Source organism: Daucus carota, chromosome 7 (assembly GCF_001625215.2).
Source record: "Daucus carota subsp. sativus chromosome 7, DH1 v3.0, whole genome shotgun sequence".
NCBI classification, from domain to species: Eukaryota; Viridiplantae; Streptophyta; class Magnoliopsida; order Apiales; family Apiaceae; genus Daucus; species Daucus carota.
Window position 1 is genome coordinate 21,012,956 of NC_030387.2, and position 12,908 is coordinate 21,025,863.

Consider the following 12,908-nt stretch of genomic DNA (forward strand, 5'->3'; position numbering starts at 1 on the left):
AGGTTACAACAGAGAACCTCACTGTGCCCTTTTAACATTTTAAACCAATTTGTGTGAGGCCTTTGTATTGTATCAATTGCACAAGTAAGTTTAGAGTCTTAGCAACCTATTAGAAGTAAATTAGAGTGAAGGCCCTAGTTAGAGCATCTTATTCTCACTAAGTAACCGAGAGCAACCTTAGCGAGTCATTGGAGAGTTGTAAGTGCAACTCTTGCATGATTGTCAAGGGTATAAGGGCTGAGTTTTTGCAAGCACTTTTAGGATTAAGATAAGGTCAGTATGGGGAGTTTAGAAGTTTAGAAATAAGCCTTTATGTGCTACTTGCTTATGTGTTTAGGAGTTTAAGTATATAGTATATAATATATATAGTTAATAAATCATGCCATGCCATTATGTGACTATGTGGAGTATGTGATTACATGATTACGTTAATTATCTTTATGTGTATAAATGAGCATGTATACCTATAATTAAGTACGTGTAATGACTCTTAAAGCGATAATTAGCTAATACTAGAGTATTAAGATACGTAACTAGAGAATAGGCGCGTGTAATATAAATTAGACTTAAAGTACCCTTTAGTGACGAGGTTAATATAATGTGTAGGTTCTGGCATCCATGTTATAAATCAAAATGAATTATAAAATGTTTTCTTTAGTGATTTGGACTAGACGCAAGTCCTCTTCACATTTTATTAGGCTCACATATAGCCTAGGGATCCCATTATATTTGAGAACCCAGCGCGGTTCGGGATTACTTCGCGGCTGATCACCGGCTGTAATCCGTAGCGTCCTAAAATGAACTTTGATGATGATATGATTATAACATGTTGCCATATTGCCATGATGCCATAATTTCTATACCATATTATCCATGTGTTTTGCCATGCCTATTCATCATATTATCATGAATGCTTATTCAATTATCCTTGAATTTATTTCGGACACCTTTGATATTATTATGATGCCATGTGCTTAGAACTGTTAGTACTTGCTGAGCGTCTTTGCTCATGTTCTCGTATTTAACCCCTTTTACAGCTAGCAAATATGGTACGCACAAAGCAAACAGCACGTAAATCGACCACTGGCTACGCGGAGAATTGTTTAAGGGCGAAGGTAGCATATATGATATAAGCGACTTTCGCTATTATACTTTGTACTAGTTAGATGGGCTGATCCACACTCTGAACTTATAAGATCTTTTGGGACTTTATTTCACCTTTTTGGATTTGTAATTAACTAAATGTTATCCTTTTGGGATATAAATTATGTAATCCTAATTTCCGGATTTATTATTTATCTGTCTCTTGTTCATATTATATCAATTCGAGTGTGTGTGTTGGTTTGGGGTGTGACATTTTTGGTATCAGAGCCAGGTTTAGAGTCCCTGGACAGCCCAATTAGGATCATAGGGTGTATAAGTATATTATATATATATATATATATATATATATATATATATATATCGGGAGTATTATTATGCGTCGTTCGATTTAATCGTATCTAACCCTTTTGTATATATATATATATTATTGACAGCAACGTGCGCACTCATCTTCGGTCCCGCCGCCTGAACCTATTCCCTTTTCTGTCTATGCTGACTTGAGGCTGGAGCTCGACACTATCCAAGGGAAGCATGACAGGCTCATGGAGCGCATTGAGGAGGTTTATTCGAGTGATCATATCATGGGTGACGGACCTAAGGAGAAGACCATCTCTAGGCTCGAATCATTGATCCAGGTGGCCACATCTAGGTTGGAGAAGATGCCAGTACACCGTGACCGGTCCAGCCAGCTCACTGTGCAGATGATAGCGGATGAACTTAGGAGCATGGTCAAGATGCTGCGTGAGGACACGACCCCTGACATCCCTAGGACCCGTGAGGAGGAGACCGAGGAGGAGGACGAGGACTAGAGGACGTGACCTTTAGTTGCTTAGGCTGTTCCTTTTATCACTATGTTGTTTATTTTCGTTTCTAGACTTTCGTACTATTTTGATTCGGATCTGTACCCGTATTTCGTACTTTGACATTCGTATCTTTCGTTTCGAACCATGTTTTAATTCAGTAATGCACTTTCCTTGATTCCTATATTGCTCTTTAAATTTGCTTATAACCATGCATCATTTCTATTGCTTATATTGAACTGCATACCATGATAATTGCGAATAATACCGTAACCTTGTATCATTTAAAATTGTATAACTCTTATTTCAGAATATGGCACCTAAAAGAGCTCGAGGAAGACCCTCTAATAACCGAGAAAATGCGGAAGAAGGAAATCGAAACGCGAACCAGAACCTTGACATAGCACAACTTCTAGAATTGGTACGCCAACAGACAGCCACTATTGCCCAACAACAACAACTTCTTCAACAAATGCAACCACCACAACCACCTCCAGGAAATGTCACCACTTTCAAAACCTTCCAATCCGTAAAACCCCCGGAATTCAAAGGAACCCAAGATCCGGTTGAAGCTCATGCTTGGTTGAAGGAGATGGAGAAGGCGTTTGCCTTGACAAATGTTGGAGATAATCAGAAGGTGGAGTATGCTGCTTATTTTCTTAAAGGAGAATCGAACTATTGGTGGGAAACAGCAAAAGCTTTAGAACCCGAAGGAATTATTACTTGGGACAGATTTAAGAGAATGTTTTTGGACAAGTACTTTCCTCGCTATATGCAAACACAAATGGAGATGAAGTTCTTTGAATTAAAACAAGATAATATGACAGTTGGGGAGTATGAGAAGAAGTTCACTGAACTATCTAGATTTATGGGAGAGTATGTTGATTCTGAAGAGAAGAGAGCGAAGAGATTTCAACAAGGACTAAAGCCGTGGTTGAGAAGTCGGGTGGCAGCTTTTGAATTGACTACTTATGCTGAAGTAGTTCAAAAAGCAATGGTAATTGAAGGCGAAAGTGAGCAGAATCAGAAGGAGAAGGGCAACAAAAAGAGAAGATTTGAATCAGGAGAAGAAGGCTCCAGTTACAAGGGCCAGAATCAGAAAGTTAATCAAAGGTTTAAACCTCAAAGCGGACCCGGAAACTTCAAGAAGAAAGAATTTGGGAACAAGTCACAAGAAAACAGATTTCAATCGAGTGGACAGAAACCCCCGCAAGGATCAATTCCGGAGTGTAAAGTTTGTAATAAGAAGCATACGGGGATTTGCAACAAGGCGAATGTAGTTTGTTACAAGTGTCACGCAAAAGGCCACTATGCTCATGAATGTAAGAATCAGAAGGCCAACATCACGTGCTACAAGTGCGGTAAAGTAGGACATGTGTCGAGGGAATGCAAAGGAGCGGTTAACAATCAATTGCTACAAATGACTGCTACGCCGTATCCGATGAATCAAGCAACTCCTATGCCAGCACCATCATTTCCAATGCCTTTCAATCAACCTCAAATGGCATCATCCTCATCTCATCCAGCTTTGACCTATCCGGCACAAGCAAGGACTTTCAACATGAATGTAAAGGATGCAATTCAAAGTTCTGATGTAGTTTCAGGTACGCTTTCTGTGAACGCTGCTAGTGCTAAAGTATTGATTGACTCGGGAGCTACAAGGTCATTTATTTCGAAATCTTTTGTTGATAAGTTGAATTGTGAAACCCAATTGATGCATGAACCCCTATCCGTTGTCTTAGCTAATCAAGATAGAATATCTGTAGAACATGTGTGCCCCCATTGTACAATAGTGATAGCCGGACACGTTTTTCCTGCGAGTCTTATTCCTTTCCAGTTAGGCGAATTCGACGTGATATTAGGGATGGATTGGTTGACAAGCTTCAATGCTCAAATAGATTACAAGAACAAAACGGTAGTATTGAGTTCACCACAAGGCAAGAAGGTAACATTTAAGGGTCAAAGGCAAACTCAAAGATTTCTTACTTCGATGCAAGCAAAGAAGATGATTCGGAAGGGATGCGAGGCGTATTTGGCATATGTAATTGATAAGAGTAGAGAAGTTTCTAGCCCTGAAGACATTCCAGTAGTAAGAGATTTTATAGATGTGTTTCCCGAAGAGCTTCCTGGCTTACCCCCGGACCGACAAATCGAGTTTACAATAGAACTTGCACCCGGCACCGAACCTGTTTCGAAGGCTCCTTATAGAATGGCTCCGTCAGAGATGAAGGAATTGGCAAAGCAAATACAAGAACTATTAGACAAGGGATTTATACGGCCAAGTGTTTCACCTTGGGGCGCACCGGTCTTGTTTGTGAAGAAGAAAGACGGGAGTATGAGACTTTGTATAGATTATCGAGAATTGAACAAATTGACGATTAAGAATAGGTACCCTTTGCCTAGAATTGATGATCTATTTGACCAACTCAAGGGAGCTTCTTGTTTTTCGAAAATTGATCTACGGTCGGGATACCACCAATTGAAGATTAAGGCTGAAGACATACCGAAGACAGCTTTTCGAACACGATACGGACATTACGAATTCCTTGTTATGGCTTTTGGATTGACGAACGCACCGGCTGCTTTCATGGACTTAATGAATCGGGTATTCAAGGAATATTTAGACAAATTCGTCATAGTTTTCATCGATGATATTTTGGTGTATTCAAAGACGGAAGCTGATCACGAAGAACATTTGAGAATAGTGTTGGAAGTGTTGCGAAAGGAGAGATTGTATGCCAAATTCTCGAAATGTGAGTTTTGGTTGACGGAAGTAAGATTTCTAGGACATATTGTTGGAAGTGAGGGGATTAGAGTGGACCCCGAAAAGATTGAGGCTGTGATGAATTGGGAGAGACCAAAGACGCCAACAGAAGTGAGAAGTTTCATGGGATTAGCAGGATATTACCGAAGGTTTGTGAAGGATTTTTCGAAGATTGCCGTACCATTGACCAAATTAACAAGGAAGAATGAGAAGTTTGAATGGACGGAGAAGTGTGAAAGTAGTTTTCAAGAGTTGAAGCAAAGACTAGTAACTGCACCGGTCTTAGCATTACCCGATGACAAGGGAGATTTTGTGATATACAGTGACGCCTCTTACAAAGGACTTGGATGCGTGTTGATGCAACATGGAAAAGTAATAGCGTACGCTTCAAGACAACTTAAGCCACATGAACAGAAGTACCCAACTCATGATTTAGAATTGGCTGCGATAGTTTTTGCTTTGAAATTGTGGAGACACTACTTGTACAGGGAGAAATGTGAGATATATACAGATCATAAGAGCCTGAAGTACCTTTTCACTCAAAAAGAGCTAAATATGAGACAGCGCCGATGGTTGGAGTTGATCAAAGACTATGATTGTTCGATACAATATCATCCCGGGAAGGCCAACGTGGTAGCGGACGCATTAAGTAGAAAAGAGAAGTTAAATGTGATTTCAATGCCAAGAGAGTTGTCAAATGAAATTGAGAAGTTGCAATTGGAGTTTTGTGAACTGGGAGGGGCAGAAGAGATGTGTTATGCCATTACCTTTAAACCAACTCTGTTAGAGAAGATAAAGAAATATCAAGACGAAATGATGACGCGAGAAGATAATCAGTTGACGGGAGAAGAAATTTGTACACAGAAAGATGAGCAAGGTGTGTTAAGATTTTCATCAAGGATTTGGATTCCAAATGTGACTGAATTGAAAAATGACATTTTGCAAGAAGCACACAACTCTAGATTTTCGATTCACCCGGGGAGCACCAAGATGTACCAAGACTTGAGAAAGAATTTCTGGTGGCCGAACATGAAAAGAGAAATTGCGGAATGGATTTCAAAATGTGATACATGCCAAAGGGTAAAAGCCTAACATCAGAGACCGAGTGGTTTGATTCAGCCATTGAAGATTCCAGAATGGAAGTGGGAAAATATTGCCATGGACTTTGTAGTAGGATTACCTCGAACGCGTTCTGGACACGATGCAATTTGGGTAATAGTTGACCGTCTTACGAAATCGGCACATTTTCTTCCAATTAACGAGAAGTCTTCTCTAGACAGACTAGTTCATATGTATGTACGCGAAATCGTGTTGAGACATGGTGTACCTATATCAATAGTTTCAGATCGAGACCCACGATTCAATTCGAGATTTTGGAGGCAATTTCAAGAACATTTAGGGACGAAATTGAACATGAGCACGGCATATCATCCACAAACTGACGGCCAAAGCGAACGAACAATCCAAACCATTGAAGATATGTTGCGAAGCTGTGCCATTGACTTTTCGGGAAGTTGGGACGAACATTTACCCCTTGTGGAGTTTTCATACAATAATAGTTACCATTCCAGCATTGGCATGCCACCATACGAAGCTTTATATGGACGGAAATGCAGAACACCGACGAATTGGGATGAAGTTGGAGAAGGGAAGGTTTTAGGGCCTGAATTGGTACAACAAATGAAGGAGACCATCACGGTAATCAAGAAGAGACTAATTGCTGCACAAGACAGACAAAGGAAGTACGCGGACCCCGCTCGAAAAGATGTGAAGTTTGAAGTTGGGGAAGCTGTATTGCTAAAAATATCACCGTGGAAGGGTTTGACCAGATTTGGTAAGAAAGGAAAACTAGCACCAAGATATATTGGACCTTTTGAAGTTTTGAACCAAGTTGGAAAAGTTGCCTACGAGTTAGCATTGCCACCACAATATCAGCACGTGCATAATGTGTTTCATGTCTCATTACTCAAGAAGTATAACCCGGACGCCAATCATGTGATAGAAAGTGAACCAGTGGAGATCCAGACTGATTTATCGTATGAAGAACATCCCGTACAAATACTAGATCGTCAAGAAAGAAAACTTAGGAAGAAATCAGTAAGCTTGGTAAAAGTGTTGTGGAGGAATCCAAGGGTAGAAGAAGCCACTTGGGAGCTAGAGTCTGATATGCGGAATCGGTATCCTCAATTATTCTCCTAGATTCTGAGGACAGAATCCTATAAGGGGGAGAGGATGTAACAACCGGTAATTTTGAACTTTTTCATAAGCACGATACTTATATTCTAGGTTATTATGTCGATATGTGGAATCGTTATATAAGAGTGTATATATATATATTCTCTTGTTATGTGGTATTGCAAGTATCACTAATATAACTTTTATGCGATATAATTTCTACGCGATATATTTTGTACGCAAGTAAGATTTCTTGTTACGCGATTTAGTGATAATTGGGATTTATACATGACTTGATGGCATAATTAGATTCTATTTCGTGTATAAATAGCCGTATGCGAGAAATTTAGCTACGCGATTAATTATCTTGCACGATTCGATGTTAATTTAATAGTTGCGGCTACGCGATTTAATAATAGTAGAGATTATCGTAAATAGTGGTAAATTGTAATGCGAGCGATTACGTGATATGATATACATATATAATTGTAGTGGAAAGTCGTTTCGTTGTGAATTATTACGTGTATTATTCTTTTTATACATAGATTATATATTAGAGGGTAATACTTGAAAATGCTTTTAAAAATATATCTTTGTCCAAAATTTTTGATCATGATTTTGTTAAACTTGTAAAATCTCATAGTATTTATAGTATTAATTTGATGATTTATGGAATTGTAGTTTATTTATTAAAATCCATTCATTTTATTCATACTTTTAATAATTATAAGATTACACTAGTACCCTTGCATGCATTTTGGTAGAGAATAGAGTCCAAGGGCATGACCGACTATTCACACCATTTGACTCTTGTAATTACCACTAAAACCTTGCATGCATTCTCACCTAAAGCTACTAGAAGGATAGAATTGTAACTACCCAAATCCACTCACTTCTAGTCTAGTCAAAAGCACAAGACCTCATCATTCTCTACACTACACACCAAATTAAACCCACCAAACTCTCCTCCCTCTCTCTCATTTCAGCCGAATACTACCTCCCTCCCAAACCCTTAAAATTTTCTCTTCATAACCTCATATACACACATATTTTGCAACTCATCCAAGAGAGAAAAATCATCTCCTAGTCACAAGCTTCCATTTAAGGTTAGTTTGAGTACTTGCATGTCACCAAGCCGAGATTTTCAACTTTGATTCATGTGAATCTAGAGTTGGAGTCATGGTGGCTTAGATACTTGGACAAGGAGTGGTCTTGAGGGAGTGTATCACCCCCATTTGTCAAGCCATAACCTTGGTTCAAGCCCTCGGCAATGACTCTCAAAGAGCCGAAGGGAGTCCAATGATTTGGATGATTTTTATGGATGGAATGAGATGTTTCTTGCTGGGTTCTTTGAGTTTTAGTCTCTACAAGGTTGTTTTACAAAGTTTTAAACATTGCATGTCAAGATCTTGCCAAGAAAGTTAGAGTTTATAAGTGCATGTCATGATTTTCATAGTATAAAGTGTAAGCTGATTTTGTCACTTTTTAAACTGGTTTTTAATCATTGCATGCCTCGGTTTTTGCCATAAAATGCTAGTATAATATGTGCCATGATTAGTCATGTTCAGTTTTGATGTATTATGTGATTTTATATGGAGTATTAGATCGAAATCATGCTTAAAAATGTTGAAAACCAATCTGCTCTGCTCTGCTGTGATTTTTGGCTTCGGTAATGTGATTTTTGAGGCTTGTTTTGTGTTGTAATTTCTTGTATAAGGCTATACAGTAGTGGTATATAGATTATAGAATAGAGTTGTTGGCTTGGTTGTTGTTGAATGGTGTTAAGATGGGTGATAAGGTGGAAGGAGGCACACACTAGCACTGGACAGATTTTTGCACATAGAAACTAGGAGTTCTGGTGTTGATTTGGTTGGGTTTTACTTGTCCCAAGTGTCCAGGAGTTGGGAGTGAGTCTTGGTATGATTCCAGTAGGCTTAAATCACCAAAGCCCCTGCATTTAGGTAGGTATACACACTCAAAACAGTAGATACCCCAAAACAGGGCAGAATTGAGTAATCTGTGTTCTTGTGAGATTTTCACCTTGTCATGAGTGAGGCCTTCATGGGGCCTTGGCTTAACTGAGCTTAGTGAACCCTAAGGAAGCCTAACAAACCATTAGAACCCAAAACCTAGTGAGAAAACAGAGTTTTAAATCAGTAAACACAAGGCAGTTGGGAAACAGGGTAGTTTTCAGCAGTGTCAACTTTGAATAATAACCTGGGAAGTTTCAGATGGGGCCTTGGAGTGAAATCAAGTCTGAGAGATAGCCTTAAGAGTTGGGAATCCATGGGAATTGATTTGGTAGGAATGCACTTAGTACACATTAAGTTATCTCAGTTAGGATGCAGGTAGTGCAGAGAGGTTACAACAGAGAACCTCACTGTGCCCTTTTAACATTTTAAACCAATTTGTGTGAGGCCTTTGTATTGTATCAATTGCACAAGTAAGTTTAGAGTCTTAGCAACCTATTAGAAGTAAATTAGAGTGAAGGCCCTAGTTAGAGCATCTTATTCTCACTAAGTAACCGAGAGCAACCTTAGCGAGTCATTGGAGAGTTGTAAGTGCAACTCTTGCCTGATTGTCAAGGGTATAAGGGCTGAGTTTTTGCAAGCACTTTTAGGATTAAGATAAGGTCAGTATGGGGAGTTTAGAAGTTTAGAAATAAGCCTTTATGTGCTACTTGCTTATGTGTTTAGGAGTTTAAGTATATAGTATATAATATATATAGTTAATAAATCATGCCATGCCATTATGTGACTATGTGGAGTATGTGATTACATGATTACGTTAATTATCTTTATGTGTATAAATGAGCATGTATACCTATAATTAAGTACGTGTAATGACTCTTAAAGCGATAATTAGCTAATACTAGAGTATTAAGATACGTAACTAGAGAATAGGCGCGTGTAATATAAATTAGACTTAAAGTACCCTTTAGTGACGAGGTTAATATAATGTGTAGGTTCCGAGGCGAAAGGAAAAGCTCGTACCATCAAGATTGAATAATCTCAGAATCTTGCAAAGGCAAGTTACTACATCCTTAACTTTATAATTGTTGCAAATATATGTGTACCCGTGACTCATAAATCCTCGCGAGTATTCTTGTTGCAATAATCACCATGCCTATTATATTCGCAAATACCTTGACATAAATTCCCGATCATATTAGTACCTTTCTTTCCACATATTCCCTTACCCTTAAACCACAAAACGATAGATTTCCTAATAAAACCTCCAATAAGATCATGACACGTACCCTTTCATAAATACCGAATAACACTTGATAGAATTGACTTTCTTTTGACTTTGGAACTTATCCCCTTAAGTCCAATATGCGTTGACACATTGTTAGTGAACTTGAACCCTTTTGCCATATTTCAATAAAGATGATATAAACCTTTTTCCGGCATCCATGTTATAAATCAAAATGAATTATAAAATGTTTTCTTTAGTGATTTGGACTAGACGCAAGTCCTCTTCACATTTTATTAGGCTCACATATAGCCTAGGGATCCCATTATATTTGAGAACCCAGCGCGGTTCGGGATTACTTCGCGGCTGATCACCGGCTGTAATCCGTAGCGTCCTAAAATGAACTTTGATGATGATATGATTATAACATGTTGCCATATTGCCATGATGCCATAATTTCTATACCATATTATCCATGTGTTTTGCCATGCCTATTCATCATATTATCATGAATGCTTATTCAATTATCCTTGAATTTATTTCGGACACCTTTGATATTATTATGATGCCATGTGCTTAGAACTGTTAGTACTTGCTGAGCGTCTTTGCTCATGTTCTCGTATTTAACCCCTTTTACAGCTAGCAAATATGGTACGCACAAAGCAAACAGCACGTAAATCGACCACTGGCTACGCGGAGAATTGTTTAAGGGCGAAGGTAGCATATATGATATAAGCGACTTTCGCTATTATACTTTGTACTAGTTAGATGGGCTGATCCACACTCTGAACTTATAAGATCTTTTGGGACTTTATTTCACCTTTTTGGATTTGTAATTAACTAAATGTTATCCTTTTGGGATATAAATTATGTAATCCTAATTTCCGGATTTATTATTTATCTGTCTCTTGTTCATATTATATCAATTCGAGTGTGTGTGTTGGTTTGGGGTGTGACAGATGTCAGGATCTCATCTCTCTTCTCATTACTCTCTTTCATTTTAAGGTCTTCCTGTTTGAGTTCATATCTAATGACAACAGGAGTTTCTAACAGAGGTTCAGCTTATGAGGATTTAAACAATGGTTTAGGGGAATCTTTTAAAACAAAAGGAATCCCTCTCTCCTCAGCACTCTTCTTAAAGGGAGTAATGTTACTAGCCTTACCTACATGTTATAGTCAAAACCTATCCCAACAGTTCTCTTGATCTCTTGTTTATCATTAAGTTCTTTGACTATCATGGAGGCATCCTTAAAGGCTTTACATTTCACTTTCTCTTCGTCTAGCTGAAGTCTTAAAGCAATCTCACCTTTCTCTAGAACTTTGACTTTAGCACATTGTAATCCTAAATCCATAGTCAATTGTTCTATTTTAGGTTTTAATACTTTCATCTCATTCATCTTATAAGCATGAATATCTAAGACTAAAGTATATATTTTAAGATTGGCAGCTTTCAACTTTTTAATAGCATCATCTCTTTCAAGTCCTAATTGCATAAAAAGTTTAGGGCATGTAGGATCTACCTGAAAGCTTCCAGCAGGAGGAGGTGAGGATGATCCAGCATTAGCCATAAGAGTAAAATTCCCAATCTGCTCTTCTTCATCACTATCTGTATCATCCCAGCTTTTCCTTTCTGCCAGATAAGACTTGCTTTTGAAACTTTGTCCTCCAGAAGTACCTTGATGCTTTCTTACTAGTGCATCATAATTCTACTTTAGCTCGTCGTACGAATCTTTTCTCTTTCCTTGAACCTTGGGTTGTTTGCATTCAGTTGCAAAGTGTCCTGGTTCACCACAATTAAAGCATTTGAACTTGCTTCTAACCACCATCCTAGTCTTGTATCCTCTTTTGCTCGTAGAAGATGAGTAACCTCCTTTTTGAAACCTGTTCACAGTAGGTTTGTACTTGTAGGAGGGATTCTTCCTGAATCTCATGTTTCCAAACTTCTTGGCAAACAATGATAGAGATTGATCTTCTAACTATTCAAGCTCTTCCATTGTATAGAACTCTTCATCACCACTGGAAGAAGCAGTCTGACTCATCTCAGGTACAACAAATTCTTGAGTAGTCTTAGAAGGAACAAATACATCCTTCTTTTCTTCCGGTACAGGTGACTCAACAACTAGAGCTCTTGAATGGTTTTGTGTTTTACCCCAGCCATATCTCTGCTTACTTTGAACTTGCTCCAGCTCATAAGTTTTCAAAACTCCGTAGAGTCTTTCCAGAGAAATCTCATTCAGATCTCTGCTTTCCCTGATGGCAGTGATTCTGTGTTCCAGATGTTCAGGAAGTGTTAAGAGAAACTTCATGTTGACCTCTTTCTTGTCATAGAATTTCCCATTCAGATTTAAATTATTTATCAAATTATTAAGTCTGATAAACACTTCTGAAATCCCTGCTCCGGGATTGGAACCAAACTGTTCATACTGAGCCATCAGTATCTCTTTCTTGTTTTCCCTAACCTCTTCTGAGCCTTCATTGATAATCTCTAGCGTATCCCAGATTTGCTTTGCGTTTGTACAATTAACAACAGCATTGTACATGACCGGATCTAGAGATTCAACCAAAATTAGTTGAAGAGCGTCATCTAAGTTCATCTGTTCACTCTCTTCATCTGTGTACTCAGAAAGTTGTTTCGGAATGGTCTGATGAGGTATTAACACACCATCTTCTTCGTGTGCTAATATGACATTCATCGGAGTAGAAACACCTTTGTCCAAAATCCCGATGTATTTTCTGTTCGCAGTGCGGAGGAATAGGAACATCTGCCTTTTCCATAGGCCAAAGTGTTCTTTACTGAACGGTGGGATTTTGATGCTACTGATCTTTTGTGTACTCATGTTTAAGGATTTGAAGTGAATAGTGTTTGGATG